Source organism: Schistocerca piceifrons, unplaced genomic scaffold (genome assembly GCF_021461385.2).
Source record: "Schistocerca piceifrons isolate TAMUIC-IGC-003096 unplaced genomic scaffold, iqSchPice1.1 HiC_scaffold_1886, whole genome shotgun sequence".
Taxonomy (NCBI): Eukaryota; Metazoa; Arthropoda; class Insecta; order Orthoptera; family Acrididae; genus Schistocerca; species Schistocerca piceifrons.
Window position 1 is genome coordinate 919,048 of NW_025727774.1, and position 19,808 is coordinate 938,855.

Consider the following 19,808-nt stretch of genomic DNA (forward strand, 5'->3'; position numbering starts at 1 on the left):
CGTTGTGTGTTGTCAGTGACTTAAGGTTACCATATCTCGTGCTCTAAGATCGGCGCGCCTTTCCACTTGGTGTAACGGTGCCTCACAGTAACAATGACAACGCCGACGACGAAGGAAGATACGGTAGACTACTCTACAATACATTACTTTTTCAAGAATTTTGGACAAGGCAGTCAGAAGAGAGATTGGGCGGTAGTTGTTGACATCAGACATAGCCCCCTTTTTTTATGCAGTCGCATACTTCTGTCTATCTGGGAAAATACCCTGCTTCAGAGAGCTGTTACATATGTGGCTAAGAATCCCACTTATTTCTTGGGAACGAGCTTTTATTATCCTGCTGGAAATGCCATGTGAACTTTTATTCCTGAGAAAGTTTATTATCTTCCTAATTTCAGAAGGAGAGGTTGGTTTAATTTCAATTGTATCAAATGGTGTGGGTAAGACCTCTTTTCTCTACAACATTTAAAAAATGAATATTCAAAATGTTTTCGGCTTCCAGCTTGTTGTTTATCAAGTTTCCATTCTCTTTGATGGTGATGCCATCATCCTGTACTCTTGGTTGTCCTGTCTCCCTTGTAATAATATTCCAAATTTTTTTGATTTTGTTATCAGAGGTATTAATCTCAGACATGAAGCACATGCTTCTGTACTTTTTAATAACCTTTCTTGATGTAGCACAGTAGTTTTTATAATATTAGGCTGTTTCTGGGTCATTACTCTTTCTTGTTGTTAGATACAGTTCCCTTTTGTGGTTACAAGATATTTTTATTCCTTTAGTAAGCCAAGGTTTTTTGCATGGTTTCTTATAATTACATTTAACTACTTACTTGGGGAAACAGTTTTCAAATCCTCTTACAAGCGTATCATGAAATAAGTTATATTTTAAATTAGCATCGGGTTCCTTGTACACCTCATCCCAGTCTAACTGCTGAAGATTTTGTCTGAAATTTCTAATTGTTGAGTCATTCATTGAACGCGCAACTTTGGAGGGTAGTTTTGAATTACTGAATGGAGCTATGTCATATACTGTAGCTAGCTGAGCATCAAGATCAGAAAGGCCATTCTCAACACGACAATAATTTATGTTTTTAAACATATCTTGGTCTATAAAATTGTTATCTATCAATGTGCTGCTGTCCTTTACTACCCGAGTGGGAAAATTAATGACAGATGTCAAATTGAAAGAACCGAGCAAGACTACCAGGTCATTCTTCCTATTACACTCTTTCAGTGAATCAACATTGAAGTCCCCACAAATAATAATTTACTTTCCCGTACCTGATCGATAGCATGACAAGGCATCCAAGTTTTCCAGGAATAAATGCAAGTTTCCTGAATGGGACCTATATACTGTTACAATTATAAAAGAGCCCTCCTTCAGTTTAAGTTGACAGGCACATGCTTCTATATGTTGCTCTAGACAAAACTTTTTTGTATCTAAGCTTTCTACACAGTGATAACTTTTCACATATGTGGCCAATCCTCCTCCCACCTGGTTCTCTCTACTCATATGTGCAGCTAGTTTATAACCACTGATATTTAACTTTTCCATTTCAGACACAATGTGATGCTCAGACAGGCATTGTATAGCTACTACATTATCAGATCGAATGTTGTCTCAACAAACCAGGAGCTCATCTACTTTATTCTTCAATCCCGGGTTATTTTGGTGAAAAATGGTAACATTACTGTTTACTTTACTTTTGTGAGAATCTACTTTTTTCTTTAATCTACCAATATTTTGGTTAAATATGGTAACATCATTATTTACTTTACTGTTGTGAGAATTTTGTGTGTTTTGGACCTCTTTTGCACCTGCCTGCCAGAACTTCTCATTGGACACTGATATTAGTCTAAAACAGAGGTACATCCATGAGTACTAGTGTCCCCCCTCATGGATTTCGCAAACAACCCTGCCAGTTTACCCTTCCCTTTCCTATTGAGGTGTCGGCCATGCCTCGAGAAATCCCCCCTTATCGATAGACTCGACAGTAACCGATCCAATGTCTGACAGAGTGGCTGCCCTACGCAACTGATCCGACTCCATATTTACCCTCCTGACGGAGCGGTTCAACTGGGGCCGATCGTGCCGCACAAAAGCAGGCACCAGCCCAACATTGGTACGGGTCGTTGCCGAGGCTGTTTTCACCAGGTCACACTCGATACTGTAGCTCTGATCACTATCGACACTGTTTCCCACTCCACCCACTATCATCACACGATCCTGCTTTGTGAATCCCTTGCGTAAGGAACCTACATCCTCTACCACCTGGCTAAGACTTACACTTGGCTTGAAAAAGTTTGTGACCTGGTACCTGTCACCTAATTTTTCCTGAAAAAGCTGGCCCACACCTCTTCCAAGGCTGCTACCTAGCAACAGAACTTTCCTCTTACTTTCCACTTTTTTTGAAACAGTTAGTTGCCTAGTGAGATTCTGTTGCATCCTAACTACATCTACTTCTACTGGAGCCTCTTCCTTACTTAACTGTGGCAGCAAGGCAAATCTATCGGTTGTGCCAATTGGGAAACTGTCAGACACTCTTCTCTTTCTGAAGCCCCTGTTCCCAGCTACCACTTCCCACCGCTGTTTACCCTCCTCCCCCCTTAACCTCTTCAGTTCCCCCCTCGCTCTGTCCAAATCAGCCTGAAGGGCTCTAATTTTCTCCTCCTGTTCAGCTATAATCCTATCTCTTGAGCAAACGCAGCAAAAGAATGGAAGAGTCTCGTTTGCTTCCCCAATTTCCATGCCGCTACAATTTCCCAAATGAAACCACCAATACTCGGTACGGAATCTTAAATTTTCTAATCCACATTAATGCTAGAAAATTGCACTTACTTTACATAAAAGCAGTTGCTTTTCTATTCTGCCAGTTTGCTCTGCAGATGTTCATCAGCCATGTTATTCTTCATGCTGCATCCCTCTCTTCTTGCCTTCAAAAGTACAACTAAAAGCACAGCATTGTTGGTTCATTCAAGACGAAAATACCCAATATCTCCTACTTTAAATGAACATGTCACGAACTGCAGTCAGCTCTAACCTGTGCAGCTGTGATGACGGCCATACTTTTGCTGGCAGGGACTCGACCTGCCATCTGTCTGCGGCAGTTGGTACTGCGGCCGGCAACTCCTGCCCTCTCGCGCCTCTCCGGTACACTACGTGCAGCCGGCCAAGTGTCTTTTCCGCCATTACACCTCGTGTCGTCTTCTCCAGACCTGGTCCCGCAACGTACCAAAGTCGGAAGATTAACTTATCATAAGACCTATTAAAGGATATTGATTGTTAGAACTGTTTCCCAAATCAATTACACATCAAAATGTGCTTCAGATTCAAATAGAGCAACTCTACAGTTATGCACAAGCAACAAACAAATAAAACTCATTGAACCTAAGGATGAGTTCTTTCATTTGTGGGATTTGAAGATAATGACTATCGACTGGATGGGCGGGACCGCCTCCGACTCCTCAAACTCCTCTCTGGCCGGACATGGGGGTATCCCGCCTCTACCATCCTCCACACCTACAAATCCTTAATCCGTCCCATCGTCTGTTATGCCAGTCCTGCCTGGATATCGCCCCCCCCCCCCTCCAAATTCTATAAGTCCCTCCAGATCCTTGAGCGTCATGCACTCCGCCTTGCCTTCCGTATACGCCTCCCGCCCCCCACGAGGATCCTCTATGACATCATTCCTTTCCCCCATCTGCTCCTGTTCCTCGAACATATCCGCATCCTCTAAACCTCCCGCCACCTTGATCCCCCTCACCCCTGGTTGCTCCTCTCCTCTCCCATCCCCGCCCCCTGCCACGTCTTCACTGTTGTGTCCCCCCGACCCTCCATCTCTACACCCTTCATCTCCTTTCCCAACGTGGCTCCCATCAACTACCCTTCCTGGATGATGTCCTCTCTCCCTCCATTTATCCCTCCTATCAACTCTGATCCTCACTCCCCCTCCTTTCCTCTGTCCTTTTCCCGGGCTCCCTCTCCCCCCCTTCCATCGTCTTTCGTCCCCATCTCCCTTCTCTCTGCCCCCTTCTTCTCTCCCCCGAGTCCTTTTGCATTTCCCTCCTCTGCCTCCTCTCATTCCCTCTCGCGTCTGCCCTGCCCCTCCCCCCCTTTATTAGTCCTCTCCCTCCTTGGTTCCCCACCCCTTTTCGTTTTTTTCCTTCCTCCCTTCTTGTTCTTCCCCCTCCTCCAGGTCCCCCCCTCCCATCTACCTTTGGCTCGGGAGTGTCATCTTTGTGCCGCCCTTTTCGTGCAGTGTTTTACAGTGAGTGTTCCCTGTTGTGTTTTTTTTTGGGAAGTGTTGCGAACGGCCATCATACTGTCGCTGGGTGTGCTTTTTATCTCTTGCGAACAGAAACCAGACTGTCGCCGTGTTTCTTTTTTTTTTTTTTTAATTGCGTATGTACTATGTTACTTGTCTGATTCCTGTGTCTTTTATTAACATTGCCAACCCCTTTTGGTTTCTGTTTTAACTTTCCGCATTTTACACTTTATGTCACCGTTTTATCGCCTGTTTTTCTTGTTTCTTTTCTTCTTCCATTTTTTAAAATAAAAGTCTGTAGAGCAGCGTACTAAGCTGCTGCCAGCCCACCCCCTTCGGGGGGGAATTGAGAATCAATAAAGGAAAAAAATATATGGGCGGGGAACGAAATAAATAGGAGAGCGAAAATAACCTGGCCTACTCGGTAGTGTTTCCAACACTAGGCGAGTATACTGAGCCTCCGATTTGTGCGAAAAAGTAAGTTGGGAAGCACTACGATTACCGCTTATGACTTTTAGTATCGAGGTATGCTGGTCAACGTTAACTGGTGAGGAGCTGAAGGCTGGTCTCACAGCAATGTGGAAATGCGCACTGTCAGCTGCTGCATTAAGACAGGGGACTGCGGGAATTACGCACAGCTCCACATCCTAATCCAATAAGCAAGATGTTTCGCGTATTCACAAATAAATCTGCATTGTCCTACCAAGTGCAGCATGCCAAGTTTCGGCTACAACGTTTGACGCGGTTTCTTAAACCAAGTCGTTCAAAACTTGACGAACATTAAAATACCCTTGACAAACGTTACTTTTTTTTTTTTTTTCTTTATTGCATTTCAATTCCCCATCGGGGCGGGCTGGCAGCAGCATATGCGCTGCTCTTCAGCCGAAAGACATAGAACAAAACAAGAGAAGACATTTAAAAACAGCAAAGGAGAGAAGAAGGCGAACATAGATATAAAAAGGGAGAACATCATGGAAGGCAATATACAAAAAACGGGGTGACTGTAAAATGGAGATAAAAAACTGTTTAAAAGTAGCACACACAAAAAGCCACACACTGCGACGATTAAAAGAACACAAGGCACAGTATGACTGGAGCATAAAGGTGTTGACGGATGGCATAGCACACAGCGTAACACTGACGGCGAACCTCAAGGCAGTACACAATTAAAATCACACCTCTTGACGCACACGGGAAACAGCACGAAACACAACACTGACGTGGCACACTGATGATGAGCAATACAGAGGATCTGCCAGGTTCAAGGAGATGAGGGAGACCTGAAGAAGGGAGGGAGGGGAAGAGATGGGGGAGGGGAATGGGGGGCGCTCGGAAGAGGGCCAGGTAGGGAGGGATGTGGGAAGGAGAGAGGCAAGTATGGGGGGCAGGGTCTCAGGGGAGGGGGGGGATGGAGGAAAATCCGCTCTGGGAGAAGGAAGAAAGAGGAGAAGGGGGCCCTGGGGAGGGGGGGGGGAACAAGGCCGGGTTATAGTTGGAAGGAAGGGTATATGTCACGGCGAAGTTCGTCATCTGGGAGGGGAAGGCGTTGGAAATTGCCCTGATGAAGGAGATGGAGGGTGTGGAGGTGGAGAGAGGGAGGGATACAGCGATAGAGGCGCGGCAACGGGCGGGGGGTGGAGAGGAAGGAGGAAACCAGAGGGTGGGGGGGATCAAGCCTGCGAACAATGTAAAGGATGCGAAGATGTTGGAGGAACAAGAGGAGGTGGGGGAAGGGGATCAGTTCATACAGGAGCCGTGTGGGGGAAGGAAGGCGGATACGGAAGGCAAGGCGGAGCGCATGGCGTTCAAGGATTTGGAGAGCCTTGTAAAAGCGGGTGGGGGCGGAGATCCAGGCGACGCTGGCATAACAGAGGATAGGACGGATGAGGGATTTGTAGGTGTGGAGGATGGTAGAAGGATGCAATCCCCATGTCCGGCCGGACAGGAGTTTCAGCAGGCGGAGGCGGGAATGGGCTTTCTGCTGGATGGTCAGGAGATGAGGGGTCCAGGTGAGGTGTCGGTCAAGGGTGAGGCCAAGGTATTTCAGGGTGGGGGTGAGTTGGATAGGACGACCATAAAGGGTGAGGTAGAAATCTTGGAGGCGAAAGGAGCGAGTGGTACGGCCTATGATGATTGCCTGGGTTTTGGAGGGGTTGAGACGGAGGAGCCACTGATTACACCAAGTGGTGAACTGGTTAAGGTGGGTTTGGAGGGTACGTTGAGACCATTGAAGGGTAGGATAGAGAGCCAGGAAGGCGGTGTCATCAGCATATTGGAGAAGGTGAACTGGTGGGGGTGGCTTGGGCATATCAGCTGTATACAAGAGATAAAGGAGAGGGGAGAGGACAGAACCCTGGGGGACGCCAGCCGTGGGATAAAAGATACGGGAGTTGGTGTTGTGGAGGGTGACATAGGAAGGACGGTGCGAGAGGAAGGAAGCGACCAGACGGACAAAATTGATAGGCAGGGCGTAGGTTTGGAGTTTAAAGAGGAGACCGGGATGCCATACACGGTCATAGGCATTTTGGAGGTCAAGGGAAACAAAAATGGCGGAGCGACGTGAGTTGAGCTGGAGGGACAGAAGGTGAACAAGGTTGAGGAGTTGGTCGTCAGCAGAGAAGGAGGGTCGGAAGCCACACTGGGTAAGGGGGAGGAGGTGGTGTTGAGCAAGGTGCCAATGGATACGGTGGGAGAGGATGGATTCAAGGACCTTACTGAAGACGGAGGTGAGGCAGATGGGACGATAGGAAGAGGCGGCAGAAGGGGGTTTGTTGGGTTTGAGGAAGAGGAGGACGCGGGAGGTCTTCCACAGGTCAGGGTAGAAGCCAGTAGAGAGGATGACATTATAGAGATGGGCGAGGACAGTTAGGAAGGAATAGGGGCTTTCTCGAAGGTGACGGTAGGTGACACAGTCGTGACCAGGGGCCGTGTTGCGTTTGGACTGGAGGAGAAGTTTAATGTCTTGTGCTGTGATGGGAGTGTTGACGTCGGAGGGGGGCAACTGCCCCAAGTACTGGAGACTAGGAGCAAGTGGAGCGACTGAGGTATCAGCACGTGCCATGACGGTGGGGAAAAGAGAATAATCAAAGTGGGGATCATCGGGGATGGAGAAGACCTCGGAAAGGTGGGAAGCGAAGTGGTTGGCCTTACTGAGGTTGTCTGGAAGGGGGCGATCGTTATGGAGAAGGGGGTAGTGGGGAGCGGAAAGGGAACCAGTAAGACGATGGAAGGCAGACCAGTACTTGGAGGAGTTGATAGGGAGGGTGGCATTGAGTCGTGTGCAGGTCTGGCGCCAGTCCCGGCGTTTCGTTGCTGTAATAAGGTTCCGTACGTGTCGCTGTATTTGCCAGTGGCGTTGGAGTGTATCCCTGTCACGAGTGCGGAGGAAGGAGCGATAGAGGCGGCGGGATTCACGGAGGAGGAGGACAGCCCGCGGAGGGAGAGTGGGACGGTGTGGGTGGATGGTTTTAGTAGGAACATGGGCCTCCACGGCGTCAGTAATTACCGTCTGAAGGAAGGACGAGGCGCGGATGATGTCGTCAGGATGGCGATAGGTAAGAGGGTGGCTTTCGACCTGGGTGGAGATGGAGTCCCGGTAGGCATCCCAGTTGGCACGGCGATAGTCATGGACGACCTTGGGAGGGGGTGCAGGTTGCGGGGCCGGAGGGGGGCGGTTGGCAGACGTTATGGTGAGAAGGACAGGGAGGTGATCGCTACCTGTGGGGTCAAGGACGGCAACAGTGATACGCCCAAGGAGGTTGGCGGAGGCAATGACAACATCGGGGGTGGTGTTACTTTCGGGTCGGGTGTGCTGGGGAATGGGAACAAGGTCACCCTGGATTGTGGAGAGGAACTGATGCCACCGCCGAAGGGCAGCAGGAGTGCGGCTATGGACGTTGAGGTCGGCGGCAATCACATAGGTGGAGAAGGTGCGGTCAATGTGTGAGATGAAGTCATAAGGAAGAGGAGCAGTGGAGCGGACATAGATGGTGGCACAGGTAATGGTGATGGAGGGGAAGAAGACGCTAAGGATAAGGTGTTCAGTGGGGTCATTGAGGAGAGGTTGTGGCCGGACGGGGATATGCTTAAGGTGGCCAATCGCGACTCCACCCTGCGCACGAGGACCAGGAGCATCAGTGCGGTGGAGGATATAGGGGGAGGTGCGGATAGAATGGTGGGGCTGGAGAAAGGTTTCGTTCAAGAGGAAGGTGTCGACCTGGTGGTGGGAGAGGGTGTGCATGAGGAGGTATTTGTTGGAGCGGAAGGAGCGAATGTTCTGGAAGAGGATGCGAGACTCGTGCCGCGCCATGACGGGAAGGAGGGGGGGGAAGAGAGGGAAGGGAAGAGACTTAAACTAGGGTGTCGAGGCGGGTGAAGGTGAAGTGGGCTTGGTTGTGGGAGTAAGTGGCGAAAGTGTTCAGGTGGAAAACAGAGCGAGCAGCAAGGGATATTTGTTGGAAGGTGTGCGGGCGCTGAAAAGGGTGAATGTTTTGGAGTACAACGGTAATGAACCGGATGATGTCCTCGACCGTGGGGGGTGGACGGAGGGAATTGTTAGGATGGACAGGAGGATCGACGGGACGAACTGGGACTGTAAGTTCAGGGGTGGCTGGAGGGGGTTTAGCTTTACACTTGTGGGAGTATGTGGGATGGGAGCCATTGCAGGTATTACAGGAAGGAGGAGCAGCGAGGTTGGGGCAGTTCTTGAGAAAGTGGGAGGCCTTGCAATGGGGACAGGTGGGGGGGTTTTTGCAGTTGGGAGTCAGGTGGTCATTGTACATCAGGCACCGTTGGCAACGGTAGGATTGGGGAGGGGATTTGGAGGATTCAACAGGGTGGCGACGGTGGTAGATCAGGGCACCCTGGGTGAGGAGATGGTCTATGGACGGGGCTGACTCGGAGAATACCCGCATGAGGTAGGTGGGACCAGAGACATTGTGGATACGGCGGGCAGAGCGGATTTCCAAGTCCGGGTGGGAGTTCAGTTCTACCAACACTTCATCCTCTGTGATCACCGGGCTGAGCTTGGTGATCACAGCGGTGTAGGTGGGGGGGCGACGGGGAGGCTGGGGCTGACGAGGAGTGGAAGCGGAAAGGAAGGGTGTCAGAGAGGCGTGGGGGCCAAACATAACTCGTGGGAGTTTTCGCAGGAGGTCTGTGTGAAATGATGGGGACGGGGACTTGATAAGGACTGAGTCCCTGCGGGGAATGAGTTGGGAGATGGGAGCACCAGGTAAGTACTTTCGTATTTCCTTGGTGAGGGTACGAGCGTCGAGGAACTTAGGATCGGGAGTGGACAGGACAAAGGTGTGGAGGGTGGGGGCCAAGGTAGGGGTGGCAGGAGGAGGGGTGGTGTCCATGGTGACGGCAGGGGGAGGGGGAGGTGGCGTTGATTTCTTGTGGGAAGTGGCGGGAGCAGAGTCGGTGAGGACGCGCTTTTGGGGTTTTTTGGAGACTGGAGGCTGGGAGGAGGGGAGAGGGACGGGGAGGAGAGGGAGGTGGCGGGTGGCAGATCCCTGTGGCGTAGTGGAGGCACCGGGAGAAGCAGCTGGTTCAGTGGCGGCGATGGTGGCTCGGCGCAACGTGATGCGTGCGGGAGATGCAGAAGACGAAGCGACGGGGTCGGTGAGAGAGGGGAAGCCAACCACCTGAGGGGCGGCAGCAGAGGCGGCAACAGATGCGTACGTGAGGGCGGGGGTAGGAGTGGGAGCTGTTGAGGGTGCGGAGGCTGGGGGAAGGGAGTAGAGGTGTGGGTATACAGCAGGGGAGGAGATAGGGGGGTGTGTAAGTGGGGGAAGGGAGGGGGAGGTGGAAGGAGGGAGGCCAGAGGCGGCACTCCAGGAAGTGACTGTGGGAGAGGGGGAGGGGGAGGTGTAGATGACGGTGGAGGTGGGAGTACTCATTGCAGACGAACGGCGACGGACAGACGGACGTGCAGCAGGCGGCGTCGGCGTCGGCGATGGGCAGCGTCGGACGAACAGCAGGCGGCGTCGGCGTCGGCGGCGAACAGACTGACGAACAGCAGGCGGCGGCGGCGGCGGCGGCGGCGGCGGCGATGGACAGCCAGCAGGCGGACGGACGGACGGACGGACGAACGAACGAACGAACAGCGACAGCAGCGGGCAGACACACAGATAGACAGACAAACTAACAAACACACACAATCTTCGAAGACGGAGATTCCACCCTGAGAGTAGCCCAGGCTTTGCAATCTGACGCTTTCGAAGGAGGGGATCCAACCCTCTAGATGTTAGTTAAGTTTTTGTATCGAATTTCAAGCATACTTTCCAACTTGCTGTTATAGGGTCTTACTTCGAGTGTCTCCAGGTTTATGTGGACTAGATGTAAACAGACAGCACAATGCCGTGAGCCAAAGCAGGGTGCTTCACGTAAAAATTCTTCCCACGTTTCGTATTACCCAGTGGAAATCCATGCAAGCAGAAGACGTATGGAGATGTAATGGCGATGCTAACCCATCCATCTGCCCGTAGTGTAGAGGAGTGACGCGAGAGAGCAGCAGAGTAGCCGGACCCGCGTAGTACGGACTGCCACCGACAGATGGCAGGTGCGAACTGCAGTGCATAAATCTCTGTAAAGGGAAATTATGGCCAACTTGAAATTGGGCGCCATTTTCGAACGACTGCGCCGATGGTGATACATTAACTGCTGCAGCGTGTTTAGCAGTGTTTACTGAAGGAGTACACTCAGCTCTCCAATGCACTGCTAAGACTAATCAGTGGCTACAAACGGAACATGTCTGATATTTTGCAACAAAAAAGCTCAACAAATTAAAGCTAAATGAGTCGAAAAGCATTTGTTGCTGGGAGCACAACAGTTTTTTGCCTGCTATTCTTTATTAGTAGCGAAAGCAGATATCGCAGTTCTTGATGCGGTATCGAGTTTGAACACCTGTTTTCGTAATTAGCATTAAATCGGTCCTATCCAACTGTTAGTAAGACCAATACTAGGTCGCAAGTGCAGGGAAAACCAAGTCGCTAATTTAAAGCTCTATATCAGCTTACCTCTTGTTCCTGCTACTTCGTAGTACGAAAGTTCGCCCAATGTCTCTTTTGTTATATGAAATGAAGCATTGCATTCACATATATATGCGCGGTACCCTAGTAAATAGAATTGACAAACGAGGCTTTATGATTAGGCATGCTTTATATCTTTGTCAGGCCTATCCCACAAAATTTTTTCTGCAAATTCTTCATAGCATTAGGAGAATGATTACGAAAGTACAAGAGAATACAATATGTTTCAAATGTGTTGAGGTAAAACTAGTCGTATGATCAAAAGTAGGCTGTAGGGAACTGTAACAACTGTACTCTTATTAGTATACTACAAATTTTTGGCCAGGTTCCATCAGAAATAATAGTCTGCCAGTAACCTCAATATTCACTGAATATAAGGTTGTAGGTTCGGTACGTGCATCGTACATATTTTTTTTTTTTTTTTTTTTTACATTATTATGTGTTGAACAAAAACAATTTATTTTTTACCAGTCATTTTAACTTAGTACACCACCACTCACTATTTTTCGTTTTATCTGCTAACAGAGGCAGTTTTGTCTCTAAGATGTCTATTTTGTAATTAGGTTACCTTTAAACCATCCTATTACCTCTTCTGATTTTTCTTTGCTGCTCAGATGGATTGGAAACTAAGTAACATAAATGTAAAATAAGACAAAAGACCAGAAATGAATGAAATTAACTGAATGGTTAAATCAAGTTCCTGCAACCTTTCCCATTGGGACCAAGATAAACCCAAAACCAAGAAAATGTATAAAATCTCTAGCTGCAGTGTTCAGAAATTGAAATTAAAATAATGAGCCTGGAGATGCTGCTGATAGTAGCATGAAATTAGCTGAATTAGGTGTAAACAGCAGTCTCACAGGGAACTTATAAACGTCATTTCTGTCACTACCAATAAGGGAACATGGTTCTAGGCTTGCTGATAGAATTCTTCACTAAATTTACATTTATCTTTGAGTATGGCTTTCACATAAATATGTCATTACACTGTATGAAGGTAAATCATACGCTGGAGAAGTCACTGTAGCAGATACGTAATGCAAGTATATCTCGTTTAAAATAAGTTGCAATTGCAGGATCAAGAAAGGGGAAAAGAAATAGGTTTTGGCTTCAAAGCTAAGGTGGAGTGTTGTACTGTAAAGACAGTGTATTAACAGAAAAGCTGAATCTCGCCCAATACCTGTTAACAGAAAGGGGCGTGGTCCATAATAGCAGTGAACATCTACGCTAAATATCTGAAAATGTTTGACGGAATGTATTTAATATATGGTATTACTGAAAGTGTTGTTCTACTTTGAAGACAATGTGTGCACTATTATTTGTAACACGTGTTATCAATAATATCCTTAACGAATGTGTTATTTTTACATTTACAACCCCTTAGCCTAAAAACTGTTAATAACAGGTCTATATAAATATCTTTAAATTTCAAAGTAAACCTGAATTACTGAAATAGAACAATTTATTTAGGCTTCTTATTAACCACCGATTTACTTTTGGAATGGCTTAAAATTACCCAGAGTATTTTATGTAGGTAAAATAATGTGTTGTCCAAGACTGACATAAACTTAGCCAGAATAGCAGAGCAACTTTATCAGTATAAATATTAAAATATTACAGCAAACAGTCAATTTGTCTATATTTTTACTATAAAAAATGCTCAGTAACTGTAACTACAACATGTGTTGCAACAAGTAACATATTTTGTGGGCAGTATTTTCAAAAAATGGTCTCATGGGGGGCAAAGTTCCCCAGTTGACTGCATTTCCATTCACATATTCCCAGTCTTCAACATAAAATGCTAAATTTTGATAATAAATAAAAATAGCAGTTACAATACAAAATATGCACGACATTTACTTGTAATGACGTTTACTTTGTACTGTGTTTGGAAACAAGTATTCTTCAAAAAGTATTCTTCAGCAGATTTTGCATATGTGCTATTTCATTCTGAGCTAGACAAGAGTATAGAGTACAAGCTAATGTTCTTACTGAGTGAATGTATACTTTTTTCCTCTCTACAATATTATATAAAATATGGGTACATTGTATGTATAAAAAGCTATTAAAATCCAGAGAAAAAAATAAACGACATAAATGAAGCACAAGGAAGAAACAAAGATGGTGGCAAAGCACAGAAGTCAAATATGTACACAGGTCGAAGGATGAAGTTTTTATTTATATATGCGTCATTCTGAAACCTGGAGAGTGACATAGTTTACTTGCAAATAATATACGATATAATAAAAATACTCCATACTCAGAAAGAAACATAGAACAAAAATTTATAAAAATCACTGTGATTGAAACAATAATGAGACCACTTTAAGAGAAAATGGCAACCAAATGAAGTTTGAATGTCAATTTTTCAAATCATTTACTAAAGTGTGATTTTGGAAATCACAGTTTCTGCAGTAACTTTCTCATGGCCTGCTTCTACTGCCTTGTGTCACTACACCCTGATATATTTTATTTCCCTCCCTTGGAACCAGATGAATTCTTGTTGCCAGGAAACTGTGAATTATTTTCTCCTGTACACTGTGGCAGGCTGGGAAAACTACTTTCTCCTTCACTGATGCAGGCACGGCAGTGGCTACATCACAGAGCAACAATTCACCTGAGAGTAATTTCTTCTTGTTGCTTCTCAAACACATCTCTGCCTTTTGCAACACACTGAAAACCTCACTTGATGGCTCAATAAGTGAGGTATCTGTGAAGGACTTCAGACGTAAAAGCACGTTCACACAGGTACAGAGATTTTCTTTGCACGCTATTAGGCGCTCCTCGAAAAATTTGCAAAGTGCATGAGACTTCATAACCTGCCTGACAGTGTGACCACACACCATGTTACAAAGTGGCTCACCAACTTCCTCAGCACAATATCAGTGACAGTATTAAAGAACTGAGAAAGAGTAATAACCCTCAGTGACGATTTTACTTCTCATAGTGTTGGTACTGGATTTTTGAAGTGGAGCATTGCTAACAGATTTTTCAAGGTATCTTGTCTATATCTAGTTATTAACAAAAATTTAAATTTCTTCTCATTCAGGAATGTGTTCTGCAATTCCAAAATACCTCCAGCTGTCAAAACTACACCACACTGAACTGGTTTCCAGTCACTGTTCAGACCAATTTTCAAGTTTTCAAATAATCACAGAGTGTCCTGAAGACGACAGAGAGCATCACTGTATGTTTGTTGATCAGAACGACTCAGAGGCATAACTGGAGCTCTAGATGTCATGAGGCAAGACCACTTATGAACATGCTTTAGAAACCGTGCTGTGGTTAAAGTATTTTTCTGCAGTTTCTCTGTCTTGACACCATACTCACTGGCTGCTGCAGTCTGGCTGTTAATTAGGGCAGTAGACGAGCCAACTTTCATTTTCTCGTAATGGTTTGGAATCAAACGCTTCTCACGCAGTTGTGGTGCCAGTTAAAGACTTAAAACCACTGTCTACGTCAAGCAACTGTTCTACACGATTTATATGTACCTCATTACAAGGCAGATCACGTCCCTCGACAACATTTCGTCGGAGGAAGACCGATTGCCCATTGACTAAGTGAATCCTCGTTTTTCAAAATGTGTGGTGTATCTGTGAGGAAAATTAGTTTCCAATTATCATCACAAAGACACTGGCAGAAACTAATTTTGAAAACCTTTCGAGAACAATTGCAAATTCTCGCCATACAGCTCAATTTTGCCCTCCCGTCACTGACGCAATGCAGCGAACATTGTACGAGTGCCTAAGATTCCCTAATGAAGCTTATAGTGATGTCTGGCGTGAGAACTGGAAAAAGATGGCCCTGTGTAATGGTAACATATTGTTTGTTTCCATCTTGAGGTAATACCACCCAGCATAACAACTGATGCATTAGAAGCTATAGTTTTTGCAAGGGCGAGATCTGGTGGAGGTGTCGTATCATTATCAATGGTGCAGCCAATGCTCAACCACATTCCAATGGTGAGTGATGCTAACCTCATCCATCAGGAGAACAGCATGCATCTCCACTGGTAACATGAGGGCAAGCTTGACTTTCAGGAAACTCACGAGCTCCCTCAGCACACCAGGTCTAAATTTTATGGTCTGTAGCGAACATATTGGGGTTCTATCTGAAGGAAATGGTAATTTATTTTCCAGCAGGACTTTGTACCCCTTACTACTACAAGGTGGTCGAATTTTTCGCCCTTTCCACGGACCATTTGCTACCTTTACGTGTCCCTTTTGTTCATATTGCAAACTGATCTGCACCGAATAAACAGTGCAGACTCGCAAAGAGGCTGTCTTTTTCTAAAGACACTCCTCTCTCCCTTTTCTGAGAAAGGATGAGTTTTCTTTTGAAAGCTTCAATTCCAGCCTGAAGCTAGGTTCTTCAGGGTGGTGACTTCATCTTCTGTTGTGTCCAAGTTCGCTGCAGGACGGATGTCACTGGTCACATTCGAAGGCTCTCCAACCTGTGGAACACATATTTGCAATATTACAATCTTCAAACATAAAAAGCATTTAATACTGTAATATGTTTTTAGGTAGCCAGTAATTCTTTCTCAGTAGGCTGTGGTACGTAATTTAAAGATTCGTAAGATGCCAAAATCTTACTTTCAAAGGACTGAAGCAAGTCTATGACAATCTGAGTGGTAATATTCCAAGTATGCTCTTAATACTATGAAATGGTAAAGTAATGTCATATCCTAAAGTGCAATTGTAGTTGACCAATTATATTTAATTCTCAACAAACACTACTATAGTGTTTCCAAAAATCTGTAGGCTCTTTGCTAGGCACCACGGGAAACTGACAGGAATAGAATGTAAAAGAGCTTCACTTTACAACACTTCAATAATAATGCAGCTCGTGAGGACTGAATACTTAAATTACAAGAGCTGTGAGGCAAGTGTTACCTCCTGATGTGCGTTTTAGTGGAGATTACCTTTCAGTGCAAGTAATTATTATTTACAATAAAAGATTAAATAATCAGGACCAGACCTAACCACAACATTGGACACCTTAGCACCTGTTGTGCTACATATTACCAACAAAGGCAAAGCTCTGTATACAGAGTCTGAAAAACACAAATGGTATGGGAAACAGCACAGGCGTTTAAGGAAACTTTAACCAGCTGTGGCAACAAATCAAAGCATCAGTTTTCCCATTTGTGCATAACATTTAACTGTAAATTAGAAATACAGTATATACAGTGTCCAATGGCAAGCAGTAGAAACGATATAGCACAAAGGTACGAGAAATTACATTACTTTATATTTCATCAGATACCAATACAAGTGGACTGTGTGTGTGAGAGATGTGGTCCTGTTCACTAAATTACCTTGTGGTGAAGTATTTTGTTCCCTCCATCAACAGACCCTGCACATGTCAGTTTCAAAAATATACAGCTCTTGCAAATGAAATATTTTAGTCTTCTTCTGTACACAACTCAGGGTTAAAATGAGTGTACAAAATATAACTTCTAAAGAAGGAACTCTAAGCAAAACATTTACAACAACTTTAAAAAGGTATATGCTTAATGTACTCAACTGACAAAAGTGTTTCCTACGACAATTACTACGATACAAGTAAGCCTACTTTCTGCAAGCATAATGCTGTGAAGGGAAATTCTGTGTGTCCTACTGATCGAAACAACGAATGTGTGCTGTTAGCAGACACACGAGATTTTCAGAGTGTCATAATTCAGGAGCAAGTGAAAGCATGACGTATGCATATAGCAATTGAAGCTGTGAATGTTATTTTCCAGTTACCTGTATCAACACTTCGTTTCTCTAGTAGGCCAACAGGTTTCCTCTCGGCAGGAGCTTTACAATCACCAAAAATGGTTGGCACAGCATTTGGTTTACGTTTTACCACTCCACCAAGTCTGTCGGTTCAGACTGGTCTGGAGTAAAGTGATTCTGGTAAACACAAACAGTACTATCAGTCAGTTTGGTCACCAACTTCGTTATTTAAGCGATATAAAAATTTCAAGACTATACGTTATAACTATATTTTGTAACATAAAATATATGAATCTGTAATATCAATAGAACTCAGTACATGCTACTCCTAACTACATACAGTGCAAGAAGTCAGAGACCTATGAGTTAGGTACTGTAGCTATACACAAACATTGTAACACTCAGATTCTATCTACAAACTAACTGAAAAAATTTCATTTTACACGATACGTCTAACATCTTTTAGGGAATGTATCTTCATTCAAGTTTAATTTTCATTAGGTTTAGGTTTCCTGTGTAACAACAAATATTGTACGATGCACGTTGTCTACGCCTGCCTACACTGTGTGATCAAAAGTATCCGGACACCACCAAAAATATCAGTTTTTCATATTAGGTGCATAGTCCTGCCACCTACTGCCACTGTTTCCGATGTGACGGTGAAGTGGAAACGTGAAGGGACACGTAGAGCACAAAAGCGTACAGGCCGACCTCTTGTGTTGACTGGCAGAGACCGCCGACAGTTGAAGAGGGTCTGTCCAAACCGTCACGCAGGAATTCCAAACTGCATCACAATCCAATGCAAGTACTATGACACTTGGGAACTTTGATTTCAAGTTACTTTTAAGTACATTACGGGAGTGAACAGTGGTCAATGTGTTACAAATATTTACTATCAAAAACAGTCTCGATCACGATTTATTTATTGCGGTGACCGGTTTCGACCACTACTGTGGTCATCTTAAGAGCAATGAGTAAGAACCTCCTTCTGGTGGTAAATCACTACCACCAATCGGTACTCACCATAATAAATAAATTGTGATCAAGACTGTTTTTGATAGTAAATACTGGATTTCAAGGTTGAGCGCACGGTGCAACAAGTGTAAACATTGGACGATTGAACAGCGGAGAAACGTTGCGTGGAGAGACAAATTACGGTACACAATGTGGCGATCCGAAGGCAGAGTGTGGGTATTCCGAATGCCCGGTGCACGTCATCTGTCAGCATATGTAGTGCCAACAGCAAAATTCGGAGGCAGCGGTGTTATATGCTGTGGTCGTGTTTTCCGTGGAGTGGGCTTCCACCCGTTGCTGTTTTGCGTGGCACTATCACAGGCCTACATTGATGTTTTAAGCACCTTCTTGCTTTCCACTGTTGAAGAGCAATTCGGGGATGGTGATTGCATTTTTCAACACGATCGAGCACCTGTTTGTATTGCACGGCCTGCGACGGAGTGGTTACACGACAATAACATCCCTGTAATGAACTGGCCTGCACAGAGTCCTCACCTGAATCCTAGGGAACATCTTTGGCACGTTTCAGAATGCGGACTTCATGCCAGGCCTCACCGACCGACATCGATACCCCTCCTCAGTGCAGCACTCCGTGAAGAATGGGCTGCCATTCCCCGAGAAACCTTCCAGCACCTCGTCGAATATATGCAAGCGAGAGTGGAAGCTGTCATCAAGGCTAAGAGTGGGCCAACACCATACTGAATTCCAGCATTACTGACGGAGGGCGCCAGGAACTTTTAAGTCATTTTCAAGCATGTGTCCGGATACTTTTGATCACATAGTGTAGTATTTGTATCTGAGACTGTTGAGTATACAAGATGCCGTATTAAAAGAGTTAATTATAAATATACTGTACTGTTACGACTGACGATACAATTCAACTATGCTATTCTTTTTATTTATTTCAATGTTTGTCGAAACGGTAGGCCTACACTATTAAATGCAAGTAACAGGTACTTTACAGAGGCACGTCAGTATCACGCCAATTATTTTCACAAAATTTACTGAAAATGAGGCACTGTTAATTGATCTTTGACGTACACATAGCCATAGCCAACAACATACATTAAAACATCCAAATACTGTACTTCCCATCTTCAACAATTGGGCCTACACAGTGAATACGAAACGAAAATCCGTGTTTACCTATTACACCTTTCGTGTTGCAAAAAATATGTCTTTATAGCAGTCAGTACATTACAGATTAACTAGAAACGTGTAGCTTTCACTTAGTTTGTCCAAAAAGACAGACTTGCACACAACGTACCTTTTACAAACAAATGTGACCGGTTTGAGACGAACCACATGTAATGACACACCAAATCTGATCACTAAGCGAGTCGAAATACAGCAAGTCTGTTACACAGCGAATGTTAAACCTTAAGATTATTTGCACTAATGAGTGAAAACTGTACTTTCCATACAGAAGCGAGAGTCTCATGTGGGCCGCCAGTTGGCTCTGCTGGTTTTCATCGGCCATATTCTCCTTCTTGCTGCATCTCTACCTTCAGAAGTAGTTCTGTACAGTTTACCTCCCTTTCTGACTCAGACCAAAAAGGGGAAAGCACAGCACTGAGGCAGTATTCTACTTAGAACTTTGAAATTACACAACACTGCCCATGCCTCACACACAATGCTTGGGCCCACAACGGCTGCTAATGTTACACGATGTGATTTCAGCCAACTGTGGATGGCGGCGAACGCAGCAGAATACGATGGCCGTACTTCCCTTTATACGAGGCTGTACTGCCCTGGTAAACACGCCACGACTCCAG